Raw genomic sequence first — 23,380 nt, forward strand, 5'->3', positions numbered from 1 at the left:
ACAGACAGTGTCTGTATGTAACACAGAATGGAGTTGCTGCTGCCTGTACTTCATAGTCCAATATGGGTGGGCGGAGCTACACACACATTTGGGGGTGGAGCTAAACGGCAGGTTGCATGTGAAACCCCGCCCACCAAATGATGCAAGAAACCAGGAAGAAAGAAGATTTTACAGCAGTGAAGACTGGTGAGTATGCGACGTGGGAATACCCCTTTAAGCAGACACTCCCCTGGTTGGTAGAGAAAGAGTCCTACTACAGCAGTGCACCTCTAAGTTGATCTCCCCCTCCTCTGCCAGGTTTAAGAACTTCTTGGGGTATTCCAGGTCAGAAATAGCCTCCCTGACACTTCACGCAACCCCTCTTCTTAACCTTTACTGCCTGTCCGTCCTGAAGCTTCATTGAACTAGTGGTACAGTCATTTCTCCAGAGTGTCCCATGAGTTATTTTTCAACAGCACATTGCTGGGCCACTTGTTGCTAGTGGTACTGTGAGCAGTCTGTGTGGCTTAAATGTTTTACCATGATCTACAGCTTTTGGTTGGCAATTGCAAAGGCAGCTGCCAGGAGGCAATCCTGGTAATTTGTATGCCGAAGTGCTTTCACTGTGGCATAACATTGCTCAGACAATCACTATGAATCTCCTTGATAGCATGCCAATGCATGCAAGTCTGTGTAATGCTGCACATGCTACTGAATAAGTATCTGGGTGTGCTCCTCAATAATAAATTAGACTGGGATGATCACCTGGATGCACTGCACAGAAAGGGCCACAGCAGACTCTACCTGCTCAGGAGGCTGAGGGCCTTCAGAGTCCAGGGGCCACTTTTTAGGGCCTTTTTCAACTCTGTGGTTGCTTCAGCCATCTATTTCTGTGTGGCCAGCTGGGGGAGCAGTATATCAACTAGGGACAGAAACAGACTTGACAGGCTGATCAGAAGGGCCAGCTCTGTCCTGGGGAACCCCCTGGACCCAGTACAGGTGGTGGGTGACAGAAGAACACTGTCCGTGGTGAGATCCATGCGGGAGAATAAATCCCACCCCATGTATGAGACCTTGATGGCACTTGGCAGGACTAAGTGACCGTCTGCTTCACCCCAAGTGTGAGAAGGAGCGCTATCAGAGGTCCTTCCTCCCAACTGCGGTCAGGCAACTAAATGATTACGATTATGAAGTCTTCCTTCTTTCTTCTTTTGTTCCTTAGCTGCTATGGACTCCTAGTATATCTTCCCTTCTCAGCTTATGTGTGTCTGCATAACATTGCTCAGACAATCACTATGAAGTATAGTAATATATTACTGTGTATTATCCTGTATCTATTACTATGCTGCTGTAACATGCTGAAATTTCCCCACTGTGGGACTATTAAAGGATTATCTTATTTTAAAATGTTTTGAATATTTTGTTTTCATTTTTTATAAATTGCATATCATGAACATGTTTATTGATCCTGTGATTTCCATAAATCTGAAACATTTCTTTCTTGGAGTTGCAAATTCAAAGTTGTGAAGCATGTAATACTGGTCAATGCACCATGAGTGTGATTCAGCACCCAGTAGTTACACCACCATGAATAAGATATTGTTGCTTTTCCCTCTTTCGACAATACCATTAGTGTTGGACTTTACCATACTATACAGAGTAACTCATTAAAAAAAAAAAAAAAAAAGTTCCAGAAATGAAATTTCTTCCAGCTTTCCTGTTATCGGTCTGTATTGTGCAGACAAAACTTCTAAAGGGTGAGGCCCCACATTGCAGAAGAGCAGCTTTTTTATATTGCAGATTTTGCTGTAGTTTGAGCCAAAGCAAGGAGACAATTGAGCAGAAGGTTGACATGAGCGCCCTACTTTTTTTTTTTTTTTTTTTTATTTCTTTTGTAGCTAGTCTTGACTTTGGCTCAAAAAATGCAGCAAAATCTGCAACAACAACAACAACAACAAAAAATCTGTTTCTGCAACGTGGGGTGTCAGCCAAAACCTCAGTTTTGTGGCATTATCATGCATCAACTGAAGTACTGAATGTTTAATATTTTAAAGTATAGTTTCAAATGAGTAATCTTTTTACTGTTTAACAATTTTTATAGTGTAAAACAAAAAAAATACAATTTAGTATTACACATTGTTACAGGTACCACTTGCTAGGGATCTATATAAAGAGCTATGTCATGGTGTGAGAAAATATATATATATATATATATATATATATATATATATATATATATATATATATATATATATATATTGTGGGGAACCGCTCAGGTAGATGCTTGTAGCAGTGCAAGAAACAGGGACACAGACACTGGATTGCACATAAGTTCAGGCTTTATTCACATTTAACAAATACACTGCTTTTACAAAGCCACAGGATAAACAAAACAAAATCCTTCTCGGCTCAGAAAACTAACTTAAATGTAAGGAAACTTTTCCCTGACTATACAGGAGACTGGCTACCAGTCTCCCCACCTTGGCAACAACAACGGGTGGTACAGTACCTGCTTTGGAGGTGCGGGCTGGACAGGTCAGCTTTGTGAGTGTGGTGCCACACTGCTAGTCTTCACACTCAGACTGTATACATATATATATATATATATATATATATATATATATATATATATATATATATATATATATATACACACACACATATATATATACACATACATACATACACATATACACACCCGCACTCCCGGTAAATAACAACAGCAAAAATAGACAGACTTTCCCTCTGCCGAGAAGGACTACAGGTAATGAAGAGCAGTACCTGCTAAATAAAAGATCAATTTAATCGTTGGCATTCATTCAATGCTGTCTGAATGGGTGAAGTGCTGTTCAATAGCTTTAACTCTGTGTGGTGTTCAGAGAAGAGCAATGGAAGCCGAATACATAACAAGCATGAGTCATGACTAAAGCCTGTGGGTGGTTCCATACAGTTTTAGCAACAGCTTCCATATTCCCAACAGAGAAAGAATCTGAATGTTGTTTTCACAGGCCTTTTCAATGCAGTTTAACACATGAATAGATGTAAAACGTCAATATTAGACACGTCACATCAACACTAACATGTTTCTTTATTAAATTGATTGCTTTTCTCTATGTGGGGCACCTAGGACTAGATAACCTCCGTGTTTCATTCTCTATGGATACAGGTGGGCGTTAGTAGATGGACTGCTATTTTAGGCCTCATTCACTCGACAGTGCTGTGTGCTTGGCCTTTCACAGCCTAGTGCACACCCGAGACATGAGTCTATTGAGGGATCCATGAAAACAAACCACAAAATAGAATGTTCTATTTTTTCTCGAATCATTCACATGGGCTGTTAAAATGATAAATGTTTTCTGCTTCTATTACACCTATAGGGAAATCGCTAGTGTTTCCATAAGTATAATTGACATGCTGCGATTTCCAAAAATGCAACGGCTTTGGAGATTGCAGCATTTCCACTGCGTATATTTTTCTGCAATGTGTGGATGGGATTCACTAGAACTGTACTAGGGTCTATAAAATCGCAGCGATGTGACTTTGGGGCCCACGGTTCTAACGCGAAGGTCCCAACATTGAGGAAAAGCGGTTTTTAATTTGTAGCAGATTTTGTTGTGCTTTTTTGAGCCAAAAGTCAAGCGTGGCTTCAAAAGGAATAGGAGAGGAAGCACTCAGGCTGAGGCCCTACTCTGCAGAAATGCAGCTTTTTGGTTGCAGATTTTGCTGCGTTTTTTGAGCCAAAACTAGGAGTTGATTATGCAGAAGGGAGACGTATAAGAACTTCCTATATCTGCAACTAAAACAGGAACATGGGTCCTTTGTCTTATACTTCTCCCTTCTGTTATGTCCAGTGCTGGCTTTGGCTCAAAAAAATGTACCAAAATCTGCAACAAACGTAACTTTTGCGCAACACAGGGCCTTAGCCTAAAACTGATTTGCTTTTTACTTCAAATTTGTAACAAAGTGACAGTCAGATGTGAGTTTATCTGGTTTATGCTTAGACATATCTTAGTCAGGCCCACTTTCAAGCATAAACTGGGAAGAGCGCTGTATTTGGGCACTCTTTTTGGCCTTAGTGGTCACTGGAGAAAGACCAGTGACTTCAGTGGTCAGATGACCTTCAGCAGCACTGGTGGCGGACAAAGGGGCATTAGGGAGTGTAAAAATAAATAAAATTATATATTTTACACCTTCCCAGGTCCACCACATGTTGCTTCAAATCCTGGAAAACCACTTTATAGTGCGACACCATCCACACACTATGGAAAAATACATGCAGCATACATGCTATGATTTCCCAAACCACTGTGGAACCTTTACGATTGCGATTTCACAGCCATTGTTATCCTACAGGTATAATGGAAGCAGAAAGTTAGCAGAGGAAACATCTGGAATTTCTGTGAAAAGCAGTGCTGGAAAAAACTGTTTCCTACAGCGCTTTTTTGCTACTGCCAGCCATGTGGGACCTTAGCCTTTAGGCTGATGCTTTTTTTGTTGGAGATTTTGCTACAGATTTTTGAGCCAAAGCCAGGACTGGATTAAGCAGAAGGTAAAAGCATAAGAACTTCCTATATATTTCACATTCTTTTTGTAGCCACTCTTGACTTTAGCTCAAAAAACGGAGCAAATCTAAAACAAAAAAAGTTGCGTTTCCGCAATGCATGGCGCCGCCTAAGGGCCCCTTCACACGGAGGATACGCTGGCTGATTCTGAACGTGTAAACGTTCCGAATTAGCGGCGTTTAAAACAGATCCCATTGCTTTCTATAGAAGCCGCCATACGTGCGCTCCCCATAAAAATGAATGGAAGAAAGCAGCCCATTGATTTCTATGGGGAGCGCACGTATGTCGGCTCCCATAGAAAGCAATGGGATCTGTTTTAAACGCCACCGATTCAGAACGTTTACACGTTCAGAATCAGCCAGCGTATACTCCGTGTTAAGGGGCCCTTAAGCTGTGGTCCCCACGTGGCACAAACTCGGCAGGAACACCACGGGGAAAATTGCTGCATTTACAGTCAGCGCAACGTGGATGGATTCTAATGAATCCCATGCTCACTTTGCAGTAAAAATGGCACAGTTTTGGAAATTGTGTGTCAATTATACCTATGGAAATTGGAAATACAATTTCCCTATAGGTGTAATTGATAAAGAAAGTCAGCAGAGGAAATCTCTGCAAACTTTCTGTTACCGCCGCGGTTTTTCACGCAGCGATTTTTTGCTGCAGGACACTGAGGTGTCTAAGCCTCAAACAGCTATAAAAGGTGGAACCTTACTATACAGCAGATTCTGTTCTTATACATCAGACCTGGGCAAAGTCCGGCCCCCGGGCCACATGCAGCCCTCTGACTGATTCAGTCCGACCCGCACAGCTTTGACTAGGGAGGCGTGTCTAGGGGGGCGTGTCTTAGTGCCGGCCGAAGATGGAGATGTGGAGCGTGTCATAAAGTACTGAGAGATGTAAGGTGAGCTGCAGGGTGGAGAGAGAGAGAGAGTGTGTGTGTGTCTATATGTGAGTGTGTGTGTGTGTGTGTGTCTATATGTGTGTGTGTCTATATGTGTGTCTGTATGTGTGTGTGTCTATATGTGTGTGTGTCTATATGTGTGTCTTTCTGTATGTGTGTCTATATGTGTGTCTGTCTGTCTGTATGTGTGTGTGTCTATATGTGTACCTGTCTATATGTGTACCTGTCTATATGTGTGTCTGTTTGTCTATATATGTGTGTCTGTCTATATGTGTGTCTGTCTATATGTGTGTCTGTCTATATGTGTGTCTATTTGTCTATATATGTGTGTCTGTCTATATGTGTGTCTGTCTATATGTGTGTCTGTCTATATGTGTGTCTGTCTATATGTGTGTCTGTCTGTCTATGTGTCTGTCTATATGTGTCTGTGTGTGTGTGTCTCAGTAACCTAGGGGCAGAGATGGAAGGGGAATGTTATACTAGGGCAGAGATGGCAGATGGAGGGGGGGGGACATGAAACTGGGAAAATAAAGGGGGATATGAAACTGAGGAAGAAATGGAGGGGGGGGGGGGGACATGAAACTGGGGGTAGATGAAGAGGGCACTTAGACTGGGGGGACATTAAACCATGGAAGAAGCTGTAGGGGGACCTGTCTGCCTCTAGTTGCCCCCAGTTTAATGTCACCCTCCAGCTACCCCTATGGTTTAATGTCTGCTTCCCGATTTAATGTCCCCCTCTAGTTGCCCCCAGTTTCATGTCCCGCTCCAGCTGTCAATTTATTGCCGCCCTCCAACTACCCCCACTGTTTAATGTCCCCCTCCAGCTGCTCCAGTTTCATGTCCCCTCTAGTTTCCACCAGTTTATACTGGGGCACCAGGAGAGGGACTTAATACTGTGGGGCAGTTGGAAGGGAACATTATAGTGTGGGGACATATAATGTAAGGGTGACTGTAGGAGGATTATACTGTGTGGGGGCACATGGAAAGATGATTGGGAATGAGCGGAGTCAATGTAGAAGTGGGTGGAGCTAAATTTGTCATGGCACGGCCCTCTAGCATAATTTCAATTTCTTATACGGCCCCATGGGAAAATTAATTGCCCACCCTTGTTATACATGGTTTACGTACTTCATAGATTTTCTATATACGTCTCTAACAAGGCCCTTTATATTAATTGCACTATCTGCCAAGCAAGATTTTCAATTAACTCTTTGATATAAGACAACGTTGTGTGTCCGTATCTTCCTAGAGACGACAGATGATTTTAATGAGATACAACAAGGGGTCTGAGCTTCTGTTTGTACACATAAGAAGCCTCCTGAAGTGTTCTCAGCACAGCCCCTCTGTAGCTGAAAGGAAAGACCTTATGTGGTTGGCTTGTGAATAATTTATATCTCCAGAGACCAGGCTGAAGTAAGAAAACAAGTGTTACCATGGCAACCTGTTGTATCTACAGTATCCCTGAGGTTCCCTCTTTACTAAGGTCTGACTCATACAGCTGACATGGTAGAAGTGACTCCGCTTATTCATAGGGCTATTATAGCACAGCTCTGCAGCACTGCCAAAAGGGTTTCATAGAAACAGAACATCTGACAGCAGATACCAGCCACCTGGCTCAACCAGGCAGCCCATTCTCCTCACCCCATGTCAGGAATATGTTGTATTCACCGTATACTGCATGTATCCTATGTAAGGTTCTATCACTCTTGACACATGCCTCGTACAGAAATAAGTATAGCAATAGGGACCCCATAGTATTAACCAGAAATAAGCCCCCAGTATCACACCATTTCATATGGAGAGCCAGAGAGGAATGATCTTAAGGCTTGCTGAAATTTCTGCAATTTGATATGTATATACTGTATATTATGAGACGTCTTGGCTAACAAAGCCAATGTTGAAATATACACCTGTCAGGCCTTTAAAAGGAGTCCATCAACTCCCCCAGCCAGATCATGATTAAAACCCATACCTTTATAGTGTTTCAGTGTCCCAGGAAAGGGTCTAAAAAGCAGTTATATTTTTATGCAAATGATGACCTTGGAGCACAGGGGGGTATTTAGTTCAATTACCGAGCACAGCTGCATCATCACTAAACACACTCATTGTGGATATAGTACATCCCCCTGGGCAGTGGAAGCTGATCCTCAACTGCTCTGACATCACTGAAGGGAAATCCCACGCATGTGTAGTACACATTGTCCAGAACGTATCTGAGCATACTGCACATATGTCTGGATGTCCTTCCCTTAAAGAGGACCTTTCACCATTTTGTCCACAGGCAGTTCTATAGACTGCCGGAAAGCTGACAGTGCGCTGAGTTCAGCGCACTGTCGGCTTTCCCGATGTGGGCCTGCTGTGAAGAGCTTACGGTCCGGTACCATAGCTCTTCTATGGTCAGAAGGGCGTTTCTGACAGTTAGCCAGAGACATCCTTCTTCACAGCACAGCCTATCACGCTGTGCTGTGAGAGCCGGGAGGAACGCCCCCCTCCCTCCCTCCCTGATAATGCTCGTCTATGGACGAGTACTGCGAGCAGAGGGAGGGGGGAGTTCCTCCCGGCTCTCACAGCACAGCGCGATTGGCTGTGCTGGTCAGAAGGACGTCTCTGGCTAACCGTCAGAAACGCCCTTCTGACCATAGAAGAGCTATGGTACCGGGACCGTAAGCTCTTCACACCAGGCCCACATCGGGAAAGCCGACAGTGCGCTGAACTCAGCGCACTGTCAGCCTTCCGGCAGTATATAGAACTGCCTGTGGGCAAAATGGTGAAAGCTCCTCTTTAACACTGGAAGAGAAGAAGGTGAAGTTTCAGTGGGAGAATGGGTGTAAAGCAGAACTGCCAGGTGGCACAGGTGCAGTCCTGGACTATGAAGCAGCTGTGCTCGGTAATAGAACTAAATGCCCCCCTATTCTCCAAGGTCCTCATTTGCATAAATAACTAAACTGCTTTTTATACACATTGCTGGGACTCTGAAACACTGTAAGGGTAAGTTCACACGATGTAACGTTGAGCGCAATCTGGCACGTATACACGTGCCGGCAGATGACGCGCTCAAAATGCTCCCATTCATTTCAATGGGAGTTAGTAGCATATATGCCGCGTTATTTTGCGGCCGCAAAATAACGCGGCGTATACGATCCCAACTCCCATTGAAATGAATGGGATCTTTTTGCGAGCGCAATCTGCTGACACGTGTATACGTGCCAGATTGCGCTCCACTTTCCTCTGTGTGAACTCGCCCTAAGGCTAAAGCCCCATGTTGCGGAAACGCAGGTTTTTTGCTGCAGATTTTGCTGCATTTTTTTGAGCCAAAGCCAGGAGTGGATTGAGGAAAATGTAGAACTATAAGTGCTTCCTATACATTTCCCATTCCTTTTGTAGCCATTCTTGGCTTTGGCTCAAAACACCGCAACAAAATCTGAAGCAAAAAAACCCCTGCAGTTCCGCAACGTGGGGCCTCAGCCTGAGGTTATGGTTTTAATTGTGATCACAACATTTGCAGCGGTTTAAAGTGGCCACAAGAAGTAATAGACTCCCTTTAAGTATAGGTTGTCATTGCATTACAAAGCCATAAAACACTGGAGAGTATTCATGGAATAGATGTTTATTTATACAGTTTTACTTAATATTGTATAGATCCCCAATATGTTCTCATTCCTTATATTTTATTGAATCAACCTTTTTTATGTTTAGAAAACACATTTGCAAATACCTTATTAGCTCATTCTTACTGTAGTAGATCTATTCACACAGAATATGTAATACTAAATAGGTGTTACGTTCCATCTCCTGGTTTATTATGCAGCATTATCTCTATGGGAGAATATGGTACTTTAAAGAGAGGCATCGTTGATCAATGCACATAGTGAATAAAGATGGATTCACACATTGCAAATTACCAAATACCTAACCAATTCCCAACAACTTCCATTCTGTTTCTGCCTAGGTTCCCAGCTTGTGTCTACTGTTTGGTTTCTCTCAACACAAAGGAAATGACTACTTAGCTAATGACTGATTAAGGCAGGCAGTAATATAGCTTAAGGGGGTGCAGTACAGGTGCCTTAGGGGGCCCATAAGGTGTCTCTTCCCAATAAGAGGAGACCAGTATTATAAATTTTACAGTACAGATGAGGGGCCTTTTACATATTTTGCATTGGAGCCGAAGAGCTTTAAGTTACACCTCTAGAGAATGGTCACTTCTGTGGCCCATGATTGACTAACCCCTCGTTCACATCTGCGTTCGGTATTCCGTTCGGGGAGTCCACATGGGGAACTCCATGAACGGAATATCGAACACAACTGCAAGCGGTGTGCAGTAAAAGTACATGGACCCCATAACTAGAATGGGCTCTGTGTGCTTGCCACACGCTGCCCGCATGAATCATGCGGACAGGAAAGTAGATTGTGAACTACTTTCCTGTCCGCATGTTCCCTGAGGAGATCTGGCAGCTTTGACTGGCACACCGCTTGCAGTTGCGTTCGGTATTCCGTTCGGGGGATCCCCATGTGGACTCCCCAAGCAGAATACCGAACACAGATGTGAACGAGCGGTAAGTATTTTTCTGGCAGCTTTTCTTTAACCCATTATTAACTGTTTATAAAAAGTTTTTACCTTAATTTATACCTCTTCACCGTTTTGGACTCATTCCTAATTTTGGCTTACAGATAAGTTTGAGCCGATCTTGAGATTTCAGGATCGATTTCAAAATCTGATTTCCGATCATTTTCCAGCCGATTGTGAAATTTGCTCGATCGCCGATCGGGATTCAATCTTTTCCAATCCCGATCCTCAACCCTAGTCAATGCTTCTCTATGGGAAAAGTCACTTGAGGGTTTAGCCGATCTTGAAATAATCTCCGACCTCGATCCCGCTAGAAAAGATCGGGTCGGAATTCCGATTGCGAAATTTACTCAATTGTCGATCGGAGTCTGATGTTTTCCGATTGCACAACCGTACTTACAAATACTGATGCAAAATACCTACCACAATACTGCCATGTGAAAGTGGCCTTAGTAGAGAAATTTCTGGAAAAAAGTGTCCAAGATTCAACATAATGCTTGAAGTTGCACATCCAATAAAAACATGCTATTGTTTTATAAATAAGGTGTGCATCATGACAAAGTTTAATCTGATATCGCTTACATATGCTCCCCATACATCTCCCCACCTCTTTTTTCCGTTCCATGAACACCATATTTAGAAGTTTCCTCTGGAAGTCCAAAAAACCGCGTTTACCCATTAAATTTCTCATGAAGAAACACTCCTCAGGCGGTATGGGCCTACCCAACATAATGGAATACTATAAAGCAGTTCAATTAAAACGATGGACAGAATTGGCGACGCCTGCGATGAACCCGACCATCCATGCACTATCTTTACATACTTTTGGCCCCCAATCACTGGCGCACCTGTGGCTTCATATGACCCCCGGTCATAAGTCCAAAAACGTCGATCAGCTGCTCCTAGGAGCATCAGAAATCTGGAGCTCACTTAGAGACTCTTTGGCACCAGATATCTCCCCTCTAACACCTCTTGGAATCTTACCCTACTGGCACAACCAGAGAGGTGGTGAACCTGCAAACTTATGGAAAAAATTGTGCTGTTACAATGTCTCAGATGTCTTAGCAGACTCTGGGACCTTTGATCCACAAAAAATGGACACACTTCTTGGACCGGACTCCCTCTCTTTCCTCCACCGCCTCCACATCCAGAAAGTGACCCAGAAATGGTTTAGTCTTTATTCGGTTAGGACGAACTTTACCTCCTTTGAGAGATCAACTGCCGCTGCAGTCAAACTTCTCCGCAAAACCTCGTTTGTCTTAGCTAAATTTGTAAATCCACCTACTCCATCAACACCCTCATTTTTGACTTCCTGGGAAATTGATCTGCAAATCAAATTATCAGATGAACAAAAAACACAGATACTTGCACATTCACACGGTTTCTCGTCATGTGTACACCTACAAGAAGGGCACTATAAGTTACTTACGAGGTGGTACCACACACCCCAATGGCTGTTTAGGATGAAACTAGCAGATTCAGAGAAGTGCTGGAGATGTCAGACTTCTGTGGGTTCCCTCTTACATATATGGTGGCAATGCCCAGCCATTGCGAAGTACTGGAACGACGTCCAAACAATAATCAGAAGATGCACCTCCCCCAATTTCACTCTTACTCCAGAAATAGTGATCTTGTCTTTGCCATCTGCGGACTATAAACCCTCCAGAAAAAACCTTATCTCCTACTTAATTTCAGCAGCTAACTCACTGATCCCTTGTCGGTGGCTAGACCCCTCCCCGCCCTCGAAAATCGAATGGATTAGCAAAGTGAACCAAATTATGAGGTTCGAGGAGCTTTCTAGTTGGCATCTCCGGCGTCACGATAAGTTTTTGAAGTTGTGGTCCCCCTGGAAGAAACTTGATTTGTAGCAGAGTCCCCACACCTAATATGCAATGGTGCACACCCGTGACATAACCCAAATAACTAGAGTCCCAGCAGGCTCCCCCCCCCAACCCCCGTACCTTCCTCATGTTCTTCCCTACCCCCCCTAACTTCCTTCCCCCTCCTCCCTACCCATCTTATCCCCCTTTCAACGCCATATCTAACTTATGTTTCTGCTCTCATACTGTCTTTCTTTTTTTCAGATATACCTGTCTTTTAACTTTCCGTACCCCACCCCTCCACCCCATCTTCATCTTGATCACAACCCATTTAAATTATTTTATTGTTCCCACCATGAATGTTTGGTGGAGCCCGGTTGCTGGAATAGTTTTCTGGCACCAATCTCTAGACTTACAACCTACCAATCTATCCCCGTCTGGCCTCCCTACGTAATGTGCATTTCTCTGACAAACATTTGACATTTATTTCCATCTTTTCGATCTCCATAATTGTCAATGATCTGCATGCATACAATGTTCACGCCCAATTTAAACGGCTGAATAGCCCCCTCCTTTTCCTTTCTCTATTTTTGTTAGGTTATTCTCCTAAGAAATCTTTTGAATGTGCCACTAAGACCGACCAAGCTAATAATAGTTTATCTGTTAACGTCACTAATTATCTTTTGCATGGATACTTGTTGTCATTTCCTTTTATGTTCAGCTTGCTGTAACTCATTTCATTGTATCCCTTATAACTAAGCTATTGTTATGAGAAGTTATTTCATGTTCTGTTCCTCATTGTTTTTCAATAAAGCATTTGAAAATTTAAAAAAAAAAAAAAGTTTAATCTGTTTTTGGAAAAAAAACATTCAATATGGAAATAGATAACAGAAAAAAAGAGAGGTCGGAAAGTCCTTTGGATGTTGGCAAATCTTTATAGACATACCACATTATCTGCAAATTTTTGCATTTTTTTCTTCTTTTTATATAGATTGTGAGTCCCATATATGGCTCATAATGTACTTTTTTTTTTTCTTACCAGTAGGTCTTTGTAGAATGGGAGGAAATCCACGCAAACACAGGGAGAACACACAAACTCCTTACAGATGTTGTTCCTGGCAGGATTTGAACCCAGGACTCCAGCGCTGCAAGGCTGCAGTGTTAACCACTGAGCCACCGTGTTAGCCCCTTACAGTTTCATTTCTTCCTCTGTTGTTTTCTCTAGGGTAATAGGAGGTTCCTGGTGATTACTATTCCACCCACCTTTACCCTATTCTTCCCCCTTTCTGTTAGCAATAAGCTTGTTCTTTTTTGTTACTTTTGGTGCCTGTTGCTCTAGTTAGGGATCAGGTAGGTCCTCCTCTTGCTTCAGGAATGCAGAATGTGGGTGGGGCATGATCCCTGTTTATTCTTGGCATTTTGCTGAAGGGATGCATTAGTATTGTAGTCCCCCCACAACACCCCCACCCCCTCCCCTGGCATTCCTTATTCATTCACCCATATCCAGGACTTGTCCCTGCTTCCAAGGGGGCATTCTCCATTTCTACAGTGTTTAACTCAAATATAATGATGATTGTTTTTATACTTTGATTCTTGGACTCTATAAGGTACTGTATCACCTACAGCAAAATCTGTAGTTGTTACTGTCAGTGTTATTTTCTTCAAAAACAGTTAAATTAGCTGCAACAGCTTACACCCCTGTATTGTAGTGGACTGTGGCTACTATTGTGTGTGTTTAGAAGATTAGAAGTATAATTGAAATCAAGCAGTATGCAGACAATGTCTAACAATATCTTCTAACAATATCTAAGAAGGAAATAATTACATTTTGCACATCTTAATTTAATAAACAAAAAGGAACAAACCGCTCCCCAACAGTCATATTGCTCTAGATAAGAGAAACAAAATAGCTGTCTTGCATCTATGTTACCTAGGGTTAAAAGGTGACAAATAAAACATGGTACAGAGCAAGCTGTTGAGACCATTGAGGTCTCTTTTTCAAGAAAGTCTTGGGTAGTCTTGAAAGGCCCCGGCACCCATTACCCATTAAATGGTATCAGGACTGCTATTTTGTTTCTCTTATTGAGAGCAATATGACATTTGTCAACAGGCTACAAAGGTACCAAACTTTGTCTTTTTTCCCCCCATCCCAGAATGCCTATATTAGATTGAATGAATGTGTTCCATATTACTTGATACAAGGTAAATACATACAAAGACTTTGCTCATTGAAACTTTACCAATAATTTTCATCACTAATAATACCTCTCCCACCCATGATGATAGACTGCATTCCTAGTGAGTTTCTTCTCTGTTCTATTATGTTGTCAATCTACATTATACAATTATGACTAAACTCCTAGTTGTACACGCTTTTGTAAAGTCACATTAATAGAACAACATTTTCCAGGCACAGAACATCTCTTTATGTAGGATAAAAGACTGTGCAATGCATTATGACCAAGGCTGGATAAAGCATATTGGAGGAGAAGAAACTGTTCCTTCTGGGTTAAAGGAAAAGAGTGCCATCATATGACAGCAGATCTGTCCTCATCTCTAAGTCTATGATCAGTACATGTCAGGGTAAGTTTTACGGGGTATTTTGGTCAGGATTTGAGGCCGTATCCACCTCAATATCCTGACCAAAAAGATGGCTCCAATTGAAATCAATGGGAGCTGGCAGGTCTTTTTTCCGGAAGCCATTTGTTCCAGCTCCCGGAAAAAAGATCAGACATGCTAATTCTTCAGGCCGATTCATGAGGCGAATCAGCCTGAAGACACTCCCTCCTCCTGACTAGGCCCATTCATTGGGCCTAATCCAGAGCAGAGTGCGCGACGATGTCAGTGCATTGCATCGGCATTCAGTCATGGCTACCCATATTTTGGTTTGGAACCTGAGGTGGCCTCCGTCTCAGGTTCCAGACCAAAATACCCTGTATGAACTTACCCTAAGAGGTATAATGACATAGCCTCTCTAGATTTTTGGGGCTAAGGCCCCACTTAGCAAGCCGCTGCCAAAAAACAATCTGGAAACGTTTTGTTTTGTTTCTGCAGCTCTTTTTGCAAAGTCTTTCTTTTAAGAACTTTCTGTCCTTATACTTATACTGAAATTGCCAGCGTTTTTGTACGTACTGTATATTTGACATGCTGCAATTTACAAAAATGCAACAGTTTTTCAAATTGCAGCATTTTCTGCAATGGGTGGATGGGATTACCCAGAATTCAATCCAATTCAGGTACTATAGTATGCAACATTTCTGGGTACAGCATTTCCGCCGTGGCCAAACCATTGCATATTCACAACATGGGGCCCAGCCCACGGGCGCAAAATAACACGAGCGTATATGCCGCAACTCCCATTGAAATGAATGGGATCTTTTTGAGTGTGCAACCTGTTGACACGTGTATACGTGCCAGATTGTGCTCCACTTTACATCGTGTGAACACACCCTAATAGCAACATGGCAGAAGAGGCTGAATGAAGACAGTGTTGATCCATAGGTAGGGGAAAATCCCCATGAGGATAATGCCAATTTCTCCAAGTCAGGCAAAAAATATATATAATATTTTAACATTTTTCTGATAAAGGCTTCCAGTTCTTTCATAAACTTGCACAATGACTCTACCATCAGAACATCGCATGGCAGAAAGTTACATATCCTCACTCCTCTTACAGTAAAGAATCTGTGTATTATGTTGGTGAAATGTTCTTTCCTCTAAACAGAGAAAGTTCTCTTTATGACCCGTTCATAGGGGGCGGATTTTGGCACTGAATCCATGTCATATTCCGCCCCCTCACAATAGCAGTCTATGTAGACTGCTAGCTTACTTTTTCTGTGAGCGGCCCCAGCCCCAGCATCCGCCTTGCTGCAGCACCCTCTGGTCTAGGCCCATTCATTTGGGCCTACTCCAGAGCAGGAAGCCACGACTGTCGGAAGCCGCAACAGTCATGACAGGTGCATTTTGGCCCTATTCTGACGTGGCTTCCCGTGTCAGAATCAGGACCAAAATCCGCCAATACGCCCCCTGTGTGAACTAGCCCCATCATGACCACAGCCCTAGGAGTAAATAAATCATTAGAGAGCTCTTTGTATATTTGTATATTGTAATTAGATCTCCATTTAGTCATTTTTTTCTAAACTGAATAATATGTCATTTATTGATCGAAATCTCAGCTCATTATGATCCTAGGGTGGAGATGTATGAAAACTGGAGTTATAAGTGCAAGTCTTGATAACCTCATTGCTGATGGAGGGTGCGCCTCATATGGCAAGGTACATAACTCCTTATAAATAAGATGCACCCTCCTCCAGGGCGTGTGCCTGCAGGGAAATTTCCAGCATCATTTACTCCAGATTCCTGGTGTAAATGATAATAAATTTGGTGGGGTTGTTGGCCTGTCCCTGCACACCCTTCACCTGACCCTTAGGAGGTACAATCCCCCCCCCCCCTGTGGCCCTGATAAATAAAGACAATGGCGTAACTAACACGTTAGCAGTGGTAGCAGCTGCCACAGGTCCCGACACCTTAGGGGGCCCGGGCCCCCTCACTAGTTAATATGCCAAAAAAAAGAAATTAAAAAATACATTTACGTTTTGAGGTGCAAGGCCCCCTAAGGTGTTGGGTTCCAGGCAGGTAAGAGCCTCAGCGTATGTCCTGACAATGGGGGAGTGGAGAGACTTCTTGCAGGAAGAAGATAGTGCTGGAGATTCATCTTATGGAGTGAGAAAAGCAGCAGCGCTGAGGACTTCTGTAGAGTGAGTGGAGACTGCTGAGGTTAACCAATGTGTGCAGGGCAGGCGGTACAGCACACAGTACATTGCTGGCAGCTGCTCTCTCCTTTCCAAATTATAATAAGTATGCTACTTGGGTAAGAAGGGGTTACAAGTACCACATTCAGTGTGTGTAAAGCGTGTTAAGTGAAAACTGAACACTCTTCACTGACACTGGATGTGGTACTTGTAACCCCTTCTTCCCCAGGCAAACTTAGTATTATGTATTACAGTACATAATACTGTTTGCAGGGGCCACTACGGGGCATAATACTGTGCGCAGGTGCCACTGTGGGGCATAATACTGTGTGCAGGGGCCACTATGGGGTATAATTCTGTGTGCAGGGGCCACTATGGGGCATAATTCTGTGTGCAGGGGCCACTATGGGGCATAATACTGTGTGCATGAATGCAGGGGGGGGGGGGGCAGTCAGTTGGGGACTTTGTTAAAAGTTGGCCACGGGGCCCCGCCATTCCTAGTTACGCTGCTGAATACAGATCTAAGTGCTGGTGCAGCAGAGGATTCAGGAGGTAAGTATTGCTGTGTGTGTTTTTAAATCTGGTATAAAGAAGAAAATGTTTGTTTTTGTACCGTGTTAGCCAGTGGGTATGAAATATAAAAAAAAAAAAAAAAAAACTTGAGTCTTCAGTAGATGATACCTTTTTTAATGGCTAACTCATAGTGATGACAGAATATAACGTTTCGAAGCTCTTTGGCTTCTTCTTCAGATATAAATGATGAAGCCAAAGCGCTTTGAAACGTTATATTCTGTCATCATTATGAGTTAGCCATTAAAAAAGGTATCATCTACTGAAGACTCAAGTTTTTTGTTTTTTATATTTTTAAATCTGGACAACCCCTCAAATGGTATGTACTGAATGATTAAACAGCAACAAAAGACAATCACAACAGTATAAGAATACAGGAGGTGATATGTCATCATAGCAAGAGGCTGTTATACATACAACATGGAAGCCATAATCTGAAAACAAGTTAAGCAGAAAAAAAATAAAAATGTTTGGAAGCACTGTCTCCTTTAAAAGAGATCTTGAACGTCTCCTGGGGTGGAGTTGTGAGTTGCAAAGTGAGGGACTACAATTGGAGACAATATGCCAGGCGCCGAATGTTAGAACTATTAATCCAGGGGGACCATATTTTAATGTAGTGAGACTGGGTATTTGTTGTAAGACAATTCATCTTTTCGAACAGAATGACATTATCTACAAGGTTAAGAACTTCAGAGACTATAAGGTTTGTTGTCCTTCATTTGAAGGCTGTGAATTTTGGCTGACCTCAAAATATATTGGAACAATTTGTAATATGCATAACAGAGATAGGCAGATTTGAGGCCAAGTAAAAAGTCGGGTGCTGTAAAGGGCACCGATTAGCCTAGGAGTCTTCGGGGTCATCTGTGAATGGATAACCAATAGCAGTGTCCCCTGCAGCCTGGCAGCCACAGAAGCTTAACGGTGAGCTCTCTGGGTAGATAATATGTAGCCCAGACGGAACCAGATACAGTGTAATACACAGTTCTGCAGGTTATATCAGAATCTCAGCCATTTCCATAGATGCAGCATATACCCAGATATTTTAGTTACAGAGGGAGAGCCAGAATAGAGGACTGAGGGGACCATAACATGGCCTGGAGTGAAGCAGGTGCCATCAGGCAAAATTCCAATGAGAACCATTATGGAAAATCTATGGTGTTATAAATAGTGTAAATTCGGGATAATTAAGTAGTGATCTAGTATTTACAAAGATTGGGGACAAGTAGGCCTCCTATACATTTGTGAATGTACATAATATGCCTCTGTATCCTGGGTTTCTTGTAAACCCACATGGATTTAAAAATTTCCCTCTGTAGTCTCGCTAGAGAGGAGGACGTAACTAGGGTTAGAAGAATGTGAAAATAGTAGGATTGTAGGCAAGGTGACCATTTTAACTGTATGAATTCTACCTACCCAGGATAAGCTGGGATAGTACCAGGGTATGAGGTCATGCATAAATTTAGGAATTAGTGAAGCATAATTCCATTTAAAATATATTAAGAGTGTTACTTAGATTAATCCCTAAATAAGGAATATACGCATCCCGTGTCTGACATTCAAAGTTCAAGGCTATCATCTTTGGATGTCATGAGGGTCATTACTGTGGATAATTTCAGGTTTTGACCTGATAAGCGTGCAAATCGTGAAAGAGCAGCGACCAAGTTTGGGAAGGTGGCAAGTGGTTTGGTAAGTGTAAGAAGCATATCGTTCGCAAAGAGGCTAACATTATATACACATCCTCGAATATGTATTACAGAGATATCAGGGTTGGAATGGATGGCTATAGATAAAGGATTGATATTGAAGGCAAAACACAGAGGATAGGGGACTGCCGAGTGCTTCAACGAATCTATGTATGTGATGGGGTATCTGACAGGAGTTCTAAGTACACTGTGAGGTTGCAGTATAGTGTGTGCAAAACCCCTTTAAAGTGTACCTAACCTTTCAACAAACTTTGCATAAATCCACAGTGCAGCGTGTGAACATCAGAAGTAACTAACTCTATATCTGGCCATTTATAACACTTATAATAAGCATTTATCTTTTTTTTAGCAATTTTCCTTTCTGCAAGCTAGATCTGTAGTTTTAATCTCTCTGTTCTGGTGCCATACATTTCACAGTAAGTAGAGAAGAATCTGCTCTCTAACTCTCTCTCCCCCCCCTCTGGCACTCACAAATAGTTCCAGGACCATGCAGGACATGTGGAGAAGTAGTGACTAGAAGTGATGTGAATAAAGTAATTTGGTTGTGATAGATGGCTCCTATTTAGCTCCAGCATCAGACTAAGCATGTTTTACGCTCTCAGTTCCTGCTCATTTCTCCAACACCACTCTCCAATGAATTGATAATAGCAGAAAGTAGCAGCATTTCTTTCTGACAAGATATCTTGCAGTATTTTTTTATTCAGTTGTGCAAAGTTTGTTGAAAGACTAAATGACCATTTAAATGACAAATGTAACGCTCATTATTATATGGCCACAATGACTGGCACATTTGGCAGCAGGACTGGTGCTTTTTCATAGGCATGCAATGAATGCTAACACTGTCTGGCTAGGCCCTCTTGATTACTCCACAATTGGGGTTTTCCAACCAAAAGTTGGGGGGGGGGGGAGGTTTAAACAGCTAACAGAGGATTAAAAGTATTTCCTGGTGTCCTCAGTGGTGTCGGCACTTTACTGCTACATCGAGTGATTGGCTACATCAGCCAGTTGTTGGTGCACCACATCATCACTAGAGCCCATGAAATAGACACTGAGGCAGCTCTTTAGCAGCAGAAGATTGTTAAGGGTATTACTACTTTTTTGTTACTTTAGATTATGGTAAACTGTTTGTGAAAAATAAATCCACATATCCATACTATATTTTCACTACAATTTTTCTTTGTCTTCACAAACTTGTAAGAGTAACAGTGCAGATAACTACTGCTGCATGGATTTCTAGAAAGCTCCTATGCAGCTGGTATACACTTCTCTTTACTAAAAAGCTCAAACTGACCACAACACTTTCACTGCACACTGCTTATGAGCACTGCCGCTGCACACGGCATATGAGCACTGCCGCTGCACACGGCATATAAGCACTGCCGCTGCACACGGCATATAAGCACTGCCGCTGCACACGGCATATAAGCACTGCCGCTGCACACGGCATATAAGCACTGCCGCTGCACACGGCATATAAGCACTGCCGCTGCACACGGCATATAAGCACTGCCGCTACACACTGCATATAAGCACTGCCGCTACACACTGCATATAAGCACTGCCGCTACACACTGCATATAAGCACTGCCGCTACACACTGCATATAAGCACTGCCGCTACACACTGCATATAAGCACTTCCATTGAATTTTAAGATATTGCTAAAGATATCAGAGAGCTGATAAGGTCATCTCTTTGGCAGTACAATAGAAGTGTACTTCTAACTTTTACAATAGAAGTGTATAGAGCTACAGTGCATGTACATCCTGTCACTGAAGCTCATCCTCTTCATGTAGTAGCAACTGCAAGTTATCATGGTAATAATATCTATGTCTTGTTACACTGAAAAAAAAATTACACAATGGGCAAAAAATGACTGCTCAGTAATTCATATAAACAAATTCCCTTATGAGGAACATTTTAAACTAATACTACAAAAAAAAAAAAACATGAATGATATGCCCCTGTCTATATCAACCTCAAACTCTGGCCATGTCTTATCTAGATTCTATAGCCAACCTAAGAGTAAGTTACCTTTTATGTTTAATTGAGAACAGGATATGGGTATACAGTTATCACTTCAGAGAAGGCAACATTGCTGCACTACTATAACAAAAGGCAGTCACCAAGTAACTTGTCAAATACTCTGGTAAAAGATTTCACTCCTGCCATCTAGTTCCTACTAGAATCCATTGCTTGTTTCCTACTATTAGCTTCTTGTGCTCAAACTGCCTGATTGTTCTGCCGACAGCTAAACCTACACAATTCACCAATCAAATCCATATGTTGCCTCAAAGTGGAAGCCATCAATGCCCTTTGTGGAGGCAGTTACCCAACTCCGGATATATGAGAGGAAACATACTACCCACACCAATGCTCCATTGGACCAGGCAACACATGCTCACGGGTGTACAGCAGTCATTCACAAAAGAACTGTCAACACATCTAAAATATATCTATATCTACCTATATAATCTATAGCTAAATATATAGAAAGCTGCTTTATGTGCTGACAGTGCACATAGAATGACTGCTGTACACCTGTGAGCATTTGTTGCCTGGTCCAATGGAAATAGAGAAGAGCCTCAAATCAGCTCCATTCTTAGGCAGAACAATGTAATGATCAGAACTGTTGCTTTAATCATCATTTTCAAGCACAGAGATTATCTGGTAACAGAAACCGGTTACAGAACACCAGAAAAATTAGGCAGAACATCTGCTTAATTCTTTATAAAATAACTTTATCAAATTTGTACTGGACATTTCCTCTTCTGAGATCTCCGATTATCCCCTGGAAGCTGTAAATGCATTATTTTCTCTTGTGATTCAATTGTCAATGAGCCACTGGCTTCTAGTGATGTTTATCTAGGGCTTCTGGATGCTTTCCCTCACATTAATCTGAGAGCAGACCATAGTGACAGCAACAGGTTAAAGCCAGTTCTCTTACCAAATGGCTTAGTATGAAGCAAAAGAAAAAAAATAAAAAAAAGTTTGCATTTTCTATATTTAGCAGTCTTATAAGTGCTTCTTTCTGACTTTTTAGGACAGCCAAGCTAATGCAATTAAGGCAAAACTGAAGCTAAAGTCAAACCATGGCCACAGGGAGATTTATTTCAGACACTGCTTGTATAAAGAAGTTTCCGCTAAGAATGAAGGGTAAATTCTGAGTAACCTATTCACTGTCACTCACGAATGAAAGGCACTTGGTTCTAATGGAAACCCATAAGTATGTTATCTCCTAGCCTTTCATTCCTGCAAAGTGAAATATCTATTGATAATAGTCATAAATACAAGTAGAATAATGAATAAAATAATCTATTCAAATGATTTTACAACACAATCTCTTATGTGCCGTGTTCCTGGACACTAATGCGATATAACATTTACTTCAGCTCAAGGCCAAACACTTATTTTTCATAAGCTGTGACTAAACTATCATACGTGTGAAAACATGAATAGAGATATAAAATCAATCACCTATAAATGCTGCTCTTTTACTAAAAGTCCACACATGGCTTGAATAAGATACAGTATTATTCATGTATTTACTATCTATTGCACATTTTGTGTCAAACATCAAATAGCAACAAAAAACATCCAAAAACAATGTATCAAGTAGGTTAAACTTGATCTAATAAGCTGGTCAGAAATTATTTAATATTAAAGATGTTCTTGGTTATAGACACACCCAATTGTGTGGTCAAAGTAAATCAATGACTCTCCATGGATATGTCCTATGCATGTTTGTCTGCAACTAGATGTGCTAACAAGCAACCTCCTTCAAAGCTTTATTGCTCATGCACGTGTTAATATAGAGTATACTGCAGATACTGTAAAAGACACATCTGGAGATTTCATGGTAAGTAATACAAGTGAATCAGTCTCTTAAAAATCAAAACCTAATATAAACAGGAAGTATGATCCAAGTGACCAATAGTTAGAAATTGTAGTTAGAAGTAAATATATTAGCCACTGCAAACAATCTAATAGATCGCAATCAACAGGTGTCTCATTCCAGATAATATTTCGAATTCAAGTTCATAAAGAAAAGAAGTGCCCAAATATCAATTTAGTTAGGATTTCAAGAACACACAAATAGCTACCACACAAAGCAAAGCCTAAACATATTACACCATATATACATGCGTATATCCTGTAAATGCAAGGCAAGACAACTATCTTCACAATCTAGACTGATAACCAGTATACATCCAGCTATATCATACTTCTAGAGAATATTCTGAGATTGTATTACAACCATGTATAATATATCAGGTAAATAATATACCGTAAAGACATACTGTATAAGTGGCGACTGAGACAATACTCATGATTACACAAGTTATGTCCTCTAGTTCAGGACAGATTGTAAAGCTTTTACTATTTTTCCCATACTATTGACTTTATCCCCTACGAAAACTTGCATGGGACATTTTGTACATCTACAGTATATTGTAAAGAACATGAAGTGACATCTGCCTGCAGCTGCTCTGACTTTAGACTCCCTGTAGTATTAAGAACCAGTGATCTG

At 41.8% G+C, this 23,380-nt stretch overlaps 1 protein-coding gene across 3 annotated transcripts in view; it reads right to left on the reverse strand.

Annotated features, from left to right (window-relative positions):
• FGF12 (fibroblast growth factor 12) overlaps nucleotides 1-23,380 on the reverse strand; it is a 395,684-nt gene that overhangs the window by 239,210 nt on the left and 133,094 nt on the right. The window lies entirely within an intron of this gene.

Source organism: Leptodactylus fuscus, chromosome 3 (assembly GCF_031893055.1).
Source record: "Leptodactylus fuscus isolate aLepFus1 chromosome 3, aLepFus1.hap2, whole genome shotgun sequence".
In the NCBI taxonomy this organism is placed as follows: Eukaryota; Metazoa; Chordata; class Amphibia; order Anura; family Leptodactylidae; genus Leptodactylus; species Leptodactylus fuscus.